At 38.7% G+C, this 16766-nt stretch overlaps 1 protein-coding gene across 18 annotated transcripts in view; it reads left to right on the top strand.

Annotated features, from left to right (window-relative positions):
• FHIT (fragile histidine triad diadenosine triphosphatase) overlaps positions 1–16766 on the top strand; it is a 1502083-nt gene that overhangs the window by 695048 nt on the left and 790269 nt on the right. The window lies entirely within an intron of this gene.

Genomic DNA, 16766 nt, shown 5'->3' with positions numbered 1-16766 from the left:
TCTCCTCACAAAAACATCACCAAACTTCTAAATAAAAACCAAAATATTGTTAATATTAAATACAGAAATAAAGATGATGTCTACATAAGAAAGATTAATAAAAGTAAGATAATTATTTACCCATTCATTGCAGTTCAGGGTCTCAGGTGGCAAGAGCCTGTCTTGGCAGCTCAGGGCCCAAGGCAGGAGCCCACCCTGGACAGAGCGCCATTCCCTCTCAGGACACACTCCACATACCTTCTCACTCAGACCGGGACCACGTAGACATGCCTCTTAATCTCACATGCACCTTTGGAATGAGGGAGGAAACCAGAGTGCCTGGAGAAAACCCATCCAGACACGCGGATAACCATGAAGATTTCACACAGACACTGGCCCCACTCAGAAATAAATGAGACTGTTAAAAGTATAAGACTGTATCTTCCTTAATTATCTTTCCTTCTCTCACTGGATGAGTCAGCTACAAAGCAGATGTCATTGAGAGTGTTGGGGGCACCAAGTAACATGTCTAAAGAGCTCTGGAGCAGAAGAGGGAGTAGGTATGAATACTTATCAGGAAGAGGGAGTAGGTATAAATACTTACCAAGTTGGCAATGAACAGGCTGGAATAAGGGCTTCTTGGCCTTCACTATACGTTAGGAATAGAATCACCATAGGAACTTTCAAAATAAAAACCAAAAAAAGCCTGATATCTAGGTCTCAGCCAGACCAATTAATTTAAAATATCTGGGAGTGGGGTGTTGGTGAGGAATGTGAAGGACTGAAACCCTCTTTCATTGGTGGTGGTAATGTAAAATGGTACAGCCACTAAGGAAAACAGCTTGGCAGTTCCTCAAAATGTTAAATACAGAGTTCCCACATGATCCAGCAGTTTCACTCTTAGATGTACTTTCAATAATTGAAAACATAAGTCCACCCAAAACTTGCACCTGAATATTCACAGCACTATTCACAAACGTCCAAAAATGTAGTAACAAATGTCCATCAACTGATGAATGGAGAAAAACATGTGGTGTATACATACAATGGGGTATTATTCAGCCTTTAAAAGGAATAAAGGATGAATACATGGTAAAATGTGGATGAATCTTGAACACATGCTAAGTGAAATAAGCTAGACATAAAAGGCTATATATCGTATGACTCCATTTCTATAGAATGTCCAGAAAAGGCAAATCCACAGAGACAGAAAGTAGAATAATAGTTGCCAGGGGCTGTGGGCTAGAGGAAAATGTGAAATGACTGCTAAAGGAAATGGTTTCTCTTTTGGGGGTAAAAATGTTCTGAATTAGATAGTTATGATAATTGTACAATTTTGCGCACATACTGAAAACCATCAAACTGTACACTTTAGAAGGGTGAATTTTATGGTATATGAATTGTATGTCACTTTTCAAAAGTCTTAACAGAAAAATAATCTGGGAATGGGGCATATGCATTTTTTTAAGCTCCTCAGGTTTATTTTTATTGACAGGATCTCACTATGTCACCCAGGCTAGAGTGCAGGGGCATGATCACAGCTCACTGCAGCATCACCTTCCCAGGCTCAGGCATTTTGTGCCATGGTCTCTGGAGTAGCTGGGACTATAGGTGCACACCACCACACCCACCTAATTTCTTCCTCTGCTCTCCTCTCTCCTCTCTCCTCTCCTCTCCTCCCCCCTCCCCCCGACTCCCCCCTCCCCTTCCCTCCCCCTCCACTCCCCTCCCCTCCCCCTCCCCTCCCCCTCCGCTCCCCTCCCCTCCCCCTCCGCTCCCCTCCCCTCCCCCTCCCCTCCCCCTCCCCTCCCCCTCCCCCTCCCCTCCCGCTTCCCCTCCCCACCCCCTCCCCTCCCCCCTCCCCATCCCCCTCCTCCCCTCCCCATCCCCCTCCTCCCCCATCCCCCTCCCCTCCCCCTCCCCCTCCCCTCCCCTCCTCCCCCTCCCCTCTCCTCCCCTTTCCCCCTCCCCTCCCCTCCTCCCCCTCCCCCTCCCCTCTCCTCCCCTTTCCCCCTCCCCTCTCCTCCCCTTTCCCCCTCCCCATCCCCTCCTCCCCCCTCCCCCTCCCCTCCTCCCCCTCCCCTCCCCTCCTCCCCCTGCCCCTCCCGTCTCACCTCCTCCCCGTCCCCCTCCCATCTCCCCTCCCCTCTCCCCTCCCCTCTCTCTGTTTCTCTCTTTCTTTCTTTCTTTCTCATTATATTTCCCAGGCTGGTCTTGAAGTCCTGTTCTTAAGGGATCCTTCTGCTTTGGCCTCCCAAATGAGAGGTATAAGCCACCACACCAGGCGTCCTGAGATGATTTTTAATGTACAATAGTAAAATCTTTTTTTGAAAGTCAAATTTAGACCCTGAACACTCTGGAGCTTGAATCTTTGTCATCACGAGTTTCTCATTAAGTGAAACACCACACAAGACCTTGTATGATTTGATCCCTGCTCATCTTTCAAACCCATCTCCTCACCTCTGCCTTGCTGCCTGCTGTTAGGCTCCACCCCACACTCTTCTTTCCATTCCTCTGAGATCTTGAGATCATTCTTGCCTTGGCAATTGCTGTTTCCTCCACCTGGAACATTTTATCCCCATATAGTCACATACAGTGGACTTCTTATCATTCAACTCACAGATCAAACGTGAGGTTCCCCTTTCTTTTGACACTTAGGCAGCCACTTCTGCCTCCTCCAAGTCCCTTCCTGTTCTTGCATCTTGATCATTTCCTTCAAGTCACAATCAGAATATTTTTCCTTGTTGACTGGCTTGTAGTCTCTACTGCTTGCAATCCGCACCCTGTGCCTAGAATACTACATGAGAGCAGAGGGCTGGTCTGTCATATTTACCACTAGAATAGTATTTGGAATATGGCAAGTATATAATACATATTTATTAAATGAATAGGTGATTAGAGTTTGATGAGGAAAGGTTATTAAGTATATGTAATCCCTGAACATCTTTTTAGGAGAAAGGGAAGAAACTGGTGAGAATGAGGTTAAATATGTAAAACAAGTAGGTTTACAAAAAAAAAAAAAAAAATGACAACAGAGAAGAGGTAACTGATGAAGTGAGATCTTGAAAAGGCAGTTGGCATTTTGAAATACCTAGGTGTTTTCTGTTTATAAATAGCTGAGGTTTTGGATTTTCTTTGACTTATTAACAATTGAAAATTTTTTTAGTGACATAAGTTGATGACTTAATATACTTCACTAAAAAATTCTCTTTGTATAAAAATGTTACAGGTACTCTTGTTTGCTTAAATTCTGGGACACTTCAAGTTGTCTTCTCTTTCTCTTTGTTCACTTTGTTATCTTCTAGGATCCTCTTCTACTGTCTCCTGTGGAATTTTGACATAAGCCTGTAGATTAGAATGTTTTATAAATCATATAAACTTCAATATATGTCTCCAACCATTCATTTATGTGCCTTGTTTTCCAAGTCATCAATAAAGTATGTTTGAGAGCGGGGCCAGATCAGATTGTGTTGTTCCTCAGTTAGATGACAGGGCATTGTTCCTCTTAAGGTTCATCTTGGGATCCATTAGCCAGCAGCTTTTAATAAGCTCATTTACATTCTTGGTTAACAATTGAGCCCCCAGTGTTTAAGTTAATTGAAATAGAAACCTACTCTCCAGTTGGTAGAAGTGTCTGGAGTTAAGGCTTTTTCTGATATCCCCCAAAGACATTCGTGCCTTCTAGGGTTGGTCTAGATTCTTGCCATTCACTGAGTAATGCCAGGGTATAAAAATAGCAGATTATTTTTTACAGTGAACCTTAATATTCCTGGCCATAATGAAATAACAACTTTATTTTTCTAGTTAAAAGGAAACACAGTTTTATTCTTTTAACCAAGAGAACAGTGTTTCTTTTTCATTGTGTCTGACTTCCTGGTTGCCTAGGAGACATTAATTTTCATGGTAGATTGTTTTATCTAGGACATTTAGAAGAAGTTATTTCCCTTTATGTTGTATTCCTAAGTAATGACAAATTTTTATTAGCGATTTGGAGAATTAGAGAATGCATGGCATTAACAAAGTTTTGGGGAAATGGGACTTCTTTCTATACAACCGTTGGGTATCAACTATTGGCTACATTTCTTGAGAGCTATTTAGTAGTTCATACCTGTAGCCTTAATAGTTCAATATACTTTGAACACAGTGATTCTCAAATCTAGGAATTAATGCATGACAAGTAATCAAAGAGATGCATAAATGTTGATATGTTGGTGTATGAAGGACCTTCCTCATAGGGTTGTCAGGATTAAGTAACATATCATATAAATTGCTTAGAAACATGAAAGTACCGAGTAAGTACTTAGCTGTTATTTCTATTATTTAATCAGATGGTAGTTTTTGACACTGCTCTACCTCTAATATGGAGAGATAGTAGTCACCTAATGGCAGTACGGTGTCAAATACATGATTTTATTTGTATTTATGTAACCATTACATACCATTTTTGTGATAAGCATTATACCAAGCAACTTAACAATATTAGCTTATGTATTAGTTGACAATTAACAATTGTTTATTGAATAAAATTAGGCATTACTTTTGTCAAGGCAAAATACACCAATATTGTGACTAGCACTTATCAAATATTTAAGTGCTTTATGTGTGTCCTTGAGAAGAAGGTACTGTTGTCATACTCATTTCTCAAATTTAAAGAAGCTAAGGAACTTGCCTGAGTTCATAAAATGAATTGGAAAGAAGATACAATCGGAAGCCATGTTTGTCAAATCCCAGTGATGGGTTAGCTACATTGTTGCAGAGATTGTTGGAGTCAGAGTATGATGAAGTATAGGAATTTGTTTTTTGAGAAAGTTCTCAAGTTGATCTTAGTAGACCTAGTTTTAAAACTAGTGCTCTGAGATGTGCTTTTCAAACGTTAATGTACAAACAGCCTAGCTGGGGATCTTGTTAAAATACAGGTTTATGCATTACATCTAGGCTGGGGCCTGGGAATCTACATTTCTTACAACTCTCAAGTGATGCTGTTGTTGCTACTTAGAGGACCACATTTTGAGTAGCCAGGCAAGGGAAATATGCGCTCTTTTTCTTCCACAAACATCATTTGCTACAGAAAAGAGAGAGAAATCATGAAATGGGCTGGAAATGTTTTCAGGTAATCTGTTGATTAGAATTTCACATCTTCATGAGCTTGGTTTCTTAGGTGCATTTGCTGAAGGCCTGAGTTTCTTAAACTTCGGCCAGTGGGTTTTGAAGGCCCTCATGCTCCGAAAAGTTTGTATTTATTGTTCTCTATTTGATGAAATAATATGAAAATGACAGATATAGGCTTATATTTTAAATCAGCTGCTTGCCGTCTGATAATAGAGTGCTGGTATGTGGCTTTAGTGCAAAGGGATTGCCTAAAGTGACAGAGTTGTTATTAATTCAGTATTTCCCAAATCAGGGCCCTGAAGTCTTATATTCCCAAGTTTAAGAAATCCTTGAATAATATCCTCTATAAAGAGTCAGGATACCCACTGTATTAGGGTTCTCTAAGAGGGACAGAGCTAATAGGAGAGAGAGATATATAAAGGGGAGTTTATTAAGTATTAACATACACGATCCCAAGGTCCCACAATAGGCTGTCTGCAAGATGAGGAGCAAGTTGAGTCAGTCTGAGCCCCCAAACTGAAGAACTCAGAGTCCGATGTTCGAGGGCAGGAAGCATCCAGTACAGAGGAAAGATACAGGCTGGGAGGCTAAGCCCACCCTCCCTCCCTCCCTCCCTCTCTCTCTCTCTCTCTCTCTCTCTCTCTCTCTCTCTCTTGCCTTTTTTTCTGCCTGCTTTATATTCACTGCCAGCTGATTAGATTGTGCCCACCAGATTAAGGGTGGATCTTCCTTCCCCAGCCCACTGACTCAAATGTGAATCTCTTTTGGCAATACCCACACAGACACACCTAGGATTAATACTTTGTATCCTTCAATCCAATCAAGTTAACAGTGTTAATCATCACACCCGCTAAATTTAAGAGCAAGTTTGAATAAGCCACTTAACTTGTTGGACTTACTTGATAGCTCTGAAATGAGAGGGCTAGACATACATGATCTCTTAGGTTCTTTTCTGCTACAAACCTCGAGAATTTTTTTGGAGTAAGGTTCGAAGTATTTGGCAGTTACTTTAGTTGGATGTTAACATAACATTTGAAAGCAAATCTGGAAAAAGAATCTGCCCTATCCTGAAGTGAGCTATTGTCAGCTCCTGTTCACAGCTTGGAGATTTCCCAGTTTCGGGCTGCATTTGCTTTCGTGTCACTGAACCTTACTCTACTACAAGTTAGGTTGCCTATCTAGCCCTGTCAAAAAAATGACTGAACACATCCACTGAGTCACACACAAAAGGATAGTAGAGATCTTTTCATTGTTTCTTTTCTGTTTATTAAATTTTAAAGGTAAAGCTCTAAAAGTGTTATGCTACCAGCTGGCGAGAATTATAGGAGATGGAGATGTAAAGGTAGTTTATAGGAGGTAGAGAGGGTACAAATATGTGATAAGAGAGAGGTAGCAAGAGGCTACCTTTTATGGCTGAAAAGTGGGAAATGGAGACTCATTTAAGAATGTTGAAATCATATATTTTTAGTCCCAAATAAAAGAAGTTTTCACCAAAAAAAAAGAAGAAAGTAATTTGCTAGAAATGTGAGACCTTTTTTTTTCATTTATATATCTACTTCTGTTTGTTTATAAAGAGAGAGTAGGGTTCAATTGCCATTTCTAGAGTAAACCAAGTTCCTTGTATTTCCTTCTTGGCTAATGCTCACTAACAAGTCTAAGGGTCTAAACCTTGGACTGAGGTTCCTAACCCAGTATTTGCTTCTCTGGCTTACAGAAGCCACCATCTCCATATTTGCTAAGAAGCAGTTCCCTGAAGATGATTTTCCCTGGAAAATTCCACACAATATTGGTACATCTAGTCTTTATATTTGGTAGAAAGATTCAGCAATTTTACTTTAGCTGAAAATAAAATTGCTTTCTGCCATTTTTATGTGACAGGAAAGTATTTAATATTTATCTCAGTCTTGCAGACAGTTTCAGATCCTGGAGATGCACAAATTTTCCCATCAGACTCTATTGACTCTTAATCTTTTTAATGCTTTTGTCCCTTTTAGAGTTCCTAGAATATTTTTCTTCTTCATTGAAATTAAAACTTGAAGAAATAGGTGTACTAGCAGCATATATGGGGAGGATTTTACCACAATTAAAAAAGAGGTAGACTTAGATTTGGGTAGGGAAAGAGAGAAAACTATTAGTATTTAAGGGTACCTACATCATGTGGCAGACAACGAGACATGCTTTCTGTACTTTATTATCTACTATTTTCAAATGAGATATCTGAGGATTAGAAGGTTCAGTGAATTCTGGAAGATCAGGAAGAGAGTGGCAGAGCTGAGACTCTTTATCCACTCAAAAGTGTAGCCTAGTTTTGAGGAAAAGGGAGGACTAAAGGCCAGAAAGGGAAAGTAAGATTCAAAAGAAGCAGGTGGTGCTGGAGCCCACAGCTGCCTGGTGAGAGGGGAATGTCCTTACATCTTTGTAAACAAGACAAATGAAAATACAATCAGTAGAGTAAGTGGGGAGAGAGGGATGGTGGGTAAAAAAGCATATAAATCACTCTTTGAAATTATAACAATATCAATTCAGCATAAAAGTTAGGACATGACGAAGATGGGATATGATATCTGGAAGAGATGAAAGGAGGTAGGAATATACTAAGGATAAAGATCCTGATCTGCTTTTAAACACTAAGCATTAGTATGGATACGATAAGAACACCAATAACCACTACTGAAATAAAAATAGAATGTGTAATTTTCATACTCATGGGGAGAGAAAAACCCGACTTAACCCGTGGAAGGTAGACAGGAGAAAAAGTGAAGTGAAACAAACGAAAAGATAAAATGTCTGAAATAAGCTCAAAGAATAATTAGTGTAAATGTGTAGTGGTTAAACTTATCCAGCAGATTCTTTAATGGATAGAAAACAGGATGCTATAGTATTTTATTAAAAAAAAATTCAAGAGAACACACGCTAATGTAAGGTGATGGAAAAATTTATACTTGTCAAATACAAAGAAGAAAAAGGAACAAGAAGACCAAGGGAGTGAAATGAATAGGAACATATCCACATGTAGTAATGTAGCTTTGAGGTAGAGAAAACAATAATTTATGGTGTTAGACATTGATTTAGCAAATATAGTTAGAAATTTAACACAGTCCTCTCAGAAACCAATGAAGCAATGAGACAAAAAGAGAGATTTGGATAACAATTTGATTTCTCATGTATATAGAACTTATTCAACAAAAGCAGAGTATACTTTATTTCAGAGGGCATATGGATTAGACACAAGCTTCAACTTTCAATGAGTCAGGAAGCCTCAAATTCTAAAAAATCAACAGCATAGAGGTTCTCTTAACAACAGTGCTATAAAATCAGACACTATTAACAAAAAGATAGCAAAAACATCCTATATATCTGGATATGAAAAGACATACTATGAAATAACCCTCAGGTTAAATAGGAAATAATAACAAGAATAGCAAAGTTTTAGAGCGGAGTGATAATAAAAGCACAGTAGGTGAGAGATAGAGCTAATGGAATACTTTCAAGGCAATATATAGCTTTTGTTACCCAAGAGAAAAACACTAAGTCTGGAATCCTATAAGCCCAAGGTTTGACTCAAGTAACTAGAAAAACAGCAACATAGTAAATCCAAGGAAACAATAAAGGAAAACAAATCAGAGGAAATAAATACAGATGTGGTAATAAAGTAAAAATAATTCATAAAAGCCAAAGAACCAGAAGTTCATTATTTGAAAAACTTCATAGGATAGATCTTACTTTTGAATAACAGATGAAGAAAAAACATCTCCATGTACCATGATAAACACAATACGAAATAGGTAAAAGAGATAATTACAGATTATATTTTTAAATCCAGTAAAAAGAATATAAGTTTTTACCAGTATTATGTGAAAAGGATATATGGCTAAGAAATTGATACAAGAAAAAAAATCTTAAGTAAATCAGAAAACAATAAATTGTAATGATTGTCAAAACTTAGTCCTTTCTGGCACAGGAAAAAAAGACACAGTTTGACAAAAGAGTTTTGTTTAACGCTCATGAAACAGAAAATGCTCGTTTAATAAATTCTCTTTGGAACAAAAAAGAAAAACCAAACTATTATGTTTAATCTTGATAACAAAAACTAGATAAGTTGGCTGGGCACAGTGGCTCATGCTTGTAATCCCAGCACTTTGGGAGGCTGAGGCAGGTGGATTACTTGAGGTTAGGAGTTTGAGACCAGCCTGGCCAATGTGGTAAAACACTGTCTCTACTAAAAATACAAAACTTAGCTGAGTGTGGTGGTGGGTGCCTGTAATCCCAGCTACTTGGGAGGCTGAGGCAGGAGAATTGCTTGAACCGGGGAGGCGGAGGTTGCAGTGAGCCCAGATCGTGCCACTGTGTCCAGCCTGGAAAACAGAGTGAGACTCCGTCTCAAAAAAAAAAAAAAAAAAAAAAAAAAAAAAAAAAAAAAAATTAGGTTGAGAAATTATTGGCCAACTTCACTTATGACATTCAAAAGGCTAAGAATTCAAATCTAGCAGTATATTAAAAAATAATACCTTGTGACTGAGTTGAATTAATCATAATAGGGAAAGAATAGTGAATTATTATTTTTAAATTTGCTAATGTAGTTTGCCACATTAATGGCACAGAACAAGCAATTGTGTCATCAGTGATATAGGAAAAGCATTTCATAAAACCAATTTTTTTTAAAAAAAGGTATCAACCCTTAGAAAACTTGAAATAGAAGGGATATTTTTAGCTTGATTAAAGTCTTCATATTAAAAACCTAGAGTAGACATCATTCATAATACAAAAAAAAAAAAAACAGTTTAAACTCAGCCCTCTTAAGGTCAGGAACAAGACAAGGATGCCTGTGTTACTTCTGCTTCTCAACACATTACCAGATACCTGACCAATGCAGTATGACAAAGAAACATGAAAGTAGGAAAATTGCAATGAAAGATATGATTGTCATTATTTCTAAGTGAAATCATATATATAAAAACAAAGAGAAGGCCGGGCGCGGTGGCTCATGCCTGTAATCCCAGCACTTTGGGAAGCCAAGATGGGTGGATCATGAGGTCAGGAGATCAAGACTATCCTGGCTAACACGGTTGAAACCCTGTCTCTACTAAAAATACAAAAAAAAAAAAAAAAAAAAAAAAAAAAAAAAAAAAAAAAAAAAAAGCCGGGCGTGGTGCGGGCACTTGTAGTCCCAGCTACTCTGGAGGCTGAGGCAGGAGAATCCCTTGAAACTGGGAAGCGGAGCTTACAGTAAGCCGAGATTGCGCCGCTGCACTCCAGCCTGGGTGACAGAGCGAAACTCTGTCTGAAAACAAAACAAAACAACAACAAAAAAGAGAATCAGCAGAAACCATTAGAAGCAATGCAAGAGTTCAGCTAGATTGCCAGCTATAAGAACATAGAAAAATCAATAGCTTTCTGCTGTACTGGGAGTAACTAATTATAAACTATGACAATAATAAGATACCATTTATAATAGTGACATAAACTAAAAGCTATCTAGGAATAAATCTAAGATAGAATGCATAAAACATATAAGGGAAATTTAAAACTCTATTACAAGAGTTTTATTATGGTATTAAAGAGCATAAATGCAGCATTCATAAATGGCTTCGTTGAATATTTTGAAGATGTCACATTCCCCTCACCCGTCTTACAATTTAAATTCAGTCTAATCAACATCTAAGAATTTTTTTTTGAAAGGGGCAGAGTGGAGGCTAAAATTTATATGGGATAATAAATACAGAAGAGGATCTCTGTTTTTCTTTAGACATTAACAACATACAGCAGGAGCTGGCAAACTCCCCCTATAAACCAAATCTGGGCTGCTGCCTGTTTTTTCAAATAAAGTTTTACTGGGGCACAGCCACGCCTACTCATACTGCTTTCATGCTGCCATGACAAAGTTGAGTAATTGCAACAGACACTGTGTGGCCTGCTGTGTCTGGTCCTTTAGAGAAAAAAAAAATGTGCAAAAATGTGCGACCTCTGTTCTACAGCGTCTGGCTCTGAAGCAGAATAGAAAGGAGTCTAGACTTATTCCTGTGTATATATGGGAACTTACTGTAATCATTCCCAGGAATTGGTACTAGGAAAATTGGCTCACAAAAAGAAAAATGAAGCCGTTTCTGTATTTCATACTATAAACAAAGTTCTAAGTGGAATAAATACCTAAATGTTAAGGATGAAAATATAAAGTCGATAGAAGAAAATATAGGAATATATATATTTGCAAACTTATGGTAGAGAGGGATTTGTTTGGAGAGATTTGCAGAGCACAAACTATAAAAAGAAAATTGATGGACTTGGAATACATCAAAATGAATGATTTCTGTTCAGTGGAGGGAACAATAGAGAAATTAACAGATGGTGAAAATATAATTATTGTGTTTAATAGACCATGATCAATATTTAGAATATACAAGGGACTCTACAAAATTAGAAAATTGAAGGGAGGAGAGCAATATAAAAGAGGACAAAGTATGTGAATTGGCAATTCATAAGAAGAGAAACATGCATATACAGACACATCACACTATTAGAGACACATGAAGTGAAAGGAAGAGACACCATTTTACCATTCAATAATTAAAAACTTGGAAAGCAGGAAGTACTATCAAGTACTGGTAAGGATGTAGGAAAATAGAAATCCTAATGTATTGCTGCTGGGCATGCAAGCTGGTGCATATATTTTAGAAAATTTAAGTAAGTATCTGACCTGAATCCCAACAATGGGATGCTAAGATAGGAATCCAGGGAAACGTGTAAGAATGGTAGTCACAGTGTAACTTGTGGTAAAAGGTTGTAATCAAGCTAGCTCTACAGCACTAGAGGAATGGGCAAGGAATACTACAGTGGAATGCAGTGAAGGAATTGTTTATGGCAACATGGATAAGTTTCTAAAACAATGTTGAGAGAATACAGAAGAATGGGATTTAAAACCTACAATTTATATACAAATTTAAAAATTATGTATAAGGGCCCTGTGTATTTTTGACAAAAAATGTATGTACACAAACATGTAAAGAGGATTCTGAATAATACATTAATTATGAAAAAGTGAATTTCTGTGGTGGGAAGGGAGGGAATGGGACTGAACACAGAGGACAAAAAGGAAAATGATTGGAAAAGTGAAAAGAAAAAGAAGAGCCTTTCATGGGCTCATGATAATAGTAGCTCATCAAGTAGAGCCTGTGCTAAGTCAATTCTATTCCATTATCCTGAAAGAAACTTCTGGTACATGACTTCTTCTGGCAATGTTAGATCCATGTGCTCAGACAGTGTCATCAGGTATGGGTCTCTGTGTCTTCACTGTCTTTGCCTCAGTATTGGCTCTCATATCAAGCCAGCTCTTTTTTAGGAAAACTCGTAGCTGTTTCAGGTTCATAGTCTATCAGTTTGGCAACTCAGTTGAAAGAAAGTGGCATTGTTACTAATAGCAGTATTACTCTGAAGGATGTCCTTGCCTTTGATTGGCTCATTTTGTGTCCTGTGTCCACTCCCGAACCAATCATATGTCAAAGGACTATGGGTGCCTGGGTCACTTGCCCATCCCTAGAACCAGGTAGTACGAATAGCCCCACATGTAGAATATGGTGGGGTGTTACTAAAAGCAAAAAATCAAAGTGGTATGGCTAAGACTCTAAGGAAGTAGATTCTGGGGAGGGAAATAATCACAGGTCACTTGAATCAATGCTGTTTGTAGAATGGTGGATGTGATTTGCCATCTTTATTCTTGAAAAACAAGAAAAAATGAAAAATAGCTAACTCCAAATATCTGAAGCACTGCCACTTGCATGATACTTGTTTTATATGATCCCAAGGAATAAAGTCATGAAAAACAGATGGACTTGGTATAAAGAGCAACTATGTTATTTGTAGAGTTGACTGTCTTAGGAGGAATGTGTAATGAACTTCCCATCACTGGACATATTCAAGCATATGCTAGGCAGCCATTTGGCAGGAATTCTGTAGGAAAAGGCCCAAGGATTGGGAGGATAGTTGGGTTTGGTCAGTGGTTCTGAAACACCTGGACAGCAATGGAAGCCTTGATTGCTGGGCCCTTGTCCCAGAGTTTCTGGTTCAGCAGGTCTGGGGTGGGGCCTCAAAATTTGCATTTCTAATAAGTTCCCAAGTGATGCTGATGCTATTGTGGAGGGACGTCACCTTGAGAACTGTTGGGTTTTTAATGAGCTGGTTGTAAATGTTCTAAAAACCATTATCTTGTACCACTGGGGCAAACCTTCCTATCTTATTTCTTTAGTACCTGAAATGTGTACAGTTCTGGCTATGTAGGTGCGTCCATAGTAAGTGACACTTGCACAGCTCTCTGTCTTCTGTGTCATTGAGAATATTAGAATCATTAAACAATCATGCATTATTCATGTGCTATATAAAATAAGGAAAAAAATACACTCAACATGTTTTTCTTCTGCTTTCACACCAACAACAACAATCAACAAAGACTACTACTGTGACCAAATGTGTGGGGTTTCTTTCCCCCCAACACACAAAGCAGCGGACACCAGCTGGATGTCCTTTGATTCATTTCAGAAGAATTTGGATGTTATGTACCTGGAGACAGCCTCAGATTCCACAGGTTGAGGGCTCAATGCCATGAGACTGTCACCTGACTTTCAGACACCAGTTGCAAGTCTGGGCCTCTGGAACTTCCAACTGACTGACTATAAATCAGGGACCCCATGGTCCCTTCTTTGAGTTCAATCAATTTGCTTGAACAACTCAAAGAATTCAGGGAAATACTTAAGTTTACCAGTTTATCACAGCAAATATTACAAAGGATACTGATGAAAAGATGCATAAGGTGAGGTTTGGGGGAAAGAGCATGGAACTTCCATGCTCTCCCAGGGCGAGCCATCCTTCAGGAACTTCTGCGTGTTCAGCTATCCAGAAGCTCCCTAAACCTGTTCTTCTGGGTTTTTACAGAGGCTTCATTATGTAAACATGACCGATTAAACTGTTGACCACTGGTGATCAACTTCACCTTCAGCCCCTCTCTCTTCCTGGGAGATTGAGGAGTGGGGCTGAATGTTCCGGCCCTATAATCCTGCTTTGGTTCTTCTTTTATCTTTTTAATTTAATTTATTTTATTTTATTTATATATATTTTTATTATACTTTAAGTTCTAGGGTACATGTGCACAACATGCAGGTTTGTTACATATGTATACATGTACCATGTTGGTGTGCTGCACCCATTAACTTGTCATTCACATTAGGTATATCTCCTAATGCTATCCCTCCACCCTCGCCCCACCCCACAACAGGCCCCAGTGTGTGATGTTCCCCTTCCTGTGTCCAAGTGTTCTCATTGTTCAATTCCCACCTATAAGTGAGAACATGCAGTGTTTGGTTTTTTGTCCTTGTGATAGTTTGCTGAGAATGATGGTTTCCAGCTTCATCCATGTCCCTACAAAGGACATGAACTCATCCTTTTTTATGGCTGCATAGTATTCCATGTATATGTGCTACATTTTCTTAATCCAGTCTATCACTGTTGGACGTTTGGGTTTGTTCCAAGTCTTTGCTATTGTGAATAGTGCCACAATAAACATATGTGTGCATGTGTCTTTATAGCAGCATGATTTATAATCCTTTGGGTATATACCTAGTAATGGGATGGCTGGGTCAAATGGTATTTCTAGTTCTAGATCGCTGAGGAATCACCACACTGTCTTCCACAATGGTTGAACTAGTTTACAGTCCCACCAACAGTGTAAAAGTGTTCCTGTTTCTCCACATCCTCTCCAGCACCTGTTGTTTCCTGACTTTTTACTGATCGCCATTCTAGCTGGTGTGAGATTGTATCTCATTGTGGTTTTGATTTGCATTTTCTCTGATGGCCATTGATGATGAGCATTTTTTCATGTGTCTTTTGGCTGCATAAATGTCTTCTTTTGAGAACTGTCTGTTCATATCCTTCGCCCACTTGTTGATGGGGTTGTTTGTTTTTTTCTTGTAAATTTGTTTGAGTTCTTTGTAGATTCTGGATATTAGCCCTTTGTCAGATGAGTAGATTGCAAAAATTTTCTCCCATTCTGTAGATTGCCTGTTCACTCTGATGGTAGTTTCTTTTCCTGTGCAGAAGCTCTTGAGTTTAATTAGATCCCATTTGTCAATTTTGGCTTTTCTTGCCATTGCTTTTGGTGTTTTAGACATGAAGTCCTTGCCCATGCCTATGTCCTGAATGGTATTGCCTAGGTTTTCTTCTAGGGTTTTTATGGTTTTTGGTCTAACATTTAAGTCTTTAATCCATCTTGAATTACTTTTTGTATAAGGTGTAAGGAAGGGATCCAATTTCTGCTTTCTACATATGGCTAGCCAGTTTTCCCAGCACCATTTGTTAAATAAGGAATCCTTTCCCCATTTCTTGTTCTTGTCAGGTTTGTCAAAGATCAGATAGTTGTAGATGTGTGGCATTATTTCTGAGGGCTCTGTTCTGTTCCATTGGTCTATATCTCTGTTTTGGTACCAGTACCATGCTGTTTTGGTTACTGTAGCCTTGTAGTATAGTTTGAAGTCAGGTAGCATGATGCCTCCAGCTTTGTTCTTTTGGCTTAGGATTGACTTGGCAATGCAGGTTCTTTTTTGGTTCCATATGAACTTTAAAGTAGTTTTTTTCCAATTCTGTGAAGAAAGACATGGTAGCTTGATGGGGATGGCATTGAATCTATAAATTACCTTGGGCAGTATGGCCATTTTCTCAATACTGATTCTTCCTATCCATGAGCATAGAATGTTCTTCCATTTGTTTGTGTCCTCTTTTATTTCGTTGAGCAGTGGTTTGTAGTTCTCCTTGAAGAGGTCCTTCACATCCCTTATAAGTTAGATTCCTAGGTATTTTATTCTCTTTGAAGCAATTGTGAATGGGAGTTCACTCATGATTTTGCTCTCTGTTGTCTGTTATTGGTGTATAAGTGTGCTTGGTCCTTCTTGTGATCAACCGCATCCTGAAGCTACCTAGACTCTTAGAGGCTGCTAGACACCAGTCAATCATTAGCATACAAAAAGACATCACTTTGGAGTTTCTAAGGATTTTAGGAGTTGCGTGCCAGGAAATGGGGTTGAAAACCAAATGCATATTTCACAGTATCACAAATAGCCAACTATTTTCTAATTTCATCCTTTTTGTAATCCTTTCTCTGTTTTTCTGTAGATTGATCCATGTTCCTCAGTTTCATACTAGGCTGTTCCCGAATTAGAAAAAGGAAGTAGTTTTCTAGGGATGGTGTTTCTTAGTAATTCACAAAGTGTGTCTTAGTCATTCACAAAGTAACTTTGTTATGTATTGGCATCCACCTGATTGAAAAGTCATTCCTTGGTGCTAGATGGATTTGGCTTGTCTCAGCTGTGCCATGTGCCAAATTCCCTTCAGCCTCCCTTTCCTGCCCCCGGCCCCCCATGGCTTTCCCTCAAAAGGAAGATGCAGAACATTTCAGGTACCTTGCTGCTTTGTGGCCCTATTACAACCAGGAATTGTTCTAGTTTTGAACTCCGTTTTGCTCCTTCCTTCTTTTAAAAAATTTTTTTTTCTCCTTTATTTTGGAGATTTTACTAGAATAGTTCTCTGGAAGTGCTCATGTTTTTGTAATTGTAGGCAAGGTCAGACAGTGTTTGTACTTGCTCTAAATTGCTATTATATGAACACAAAACCATTTGAGAGAAGCATTTAAGAATTAGAAG

Source organism: Pan troglodytes, chromosome 2, assembly GCF_028858775.2.
Source record: "Pan troglodytes isolate AG18354 chromosome 2, NHGRI_mPanTro3-v2.0_pri, whole genome shotgun sequence".
Lineage (NCBI taxonomy): Eukaryota > Metazoa > Chordata > Mammalia > Primates > Hominidae > Pan > Pan troglodytes.
The sequence above is the reverse complement of the archived record's forward strand: the minus strand, read 5'-3'. Positions and strand labels throughout refer to the sequence as shown.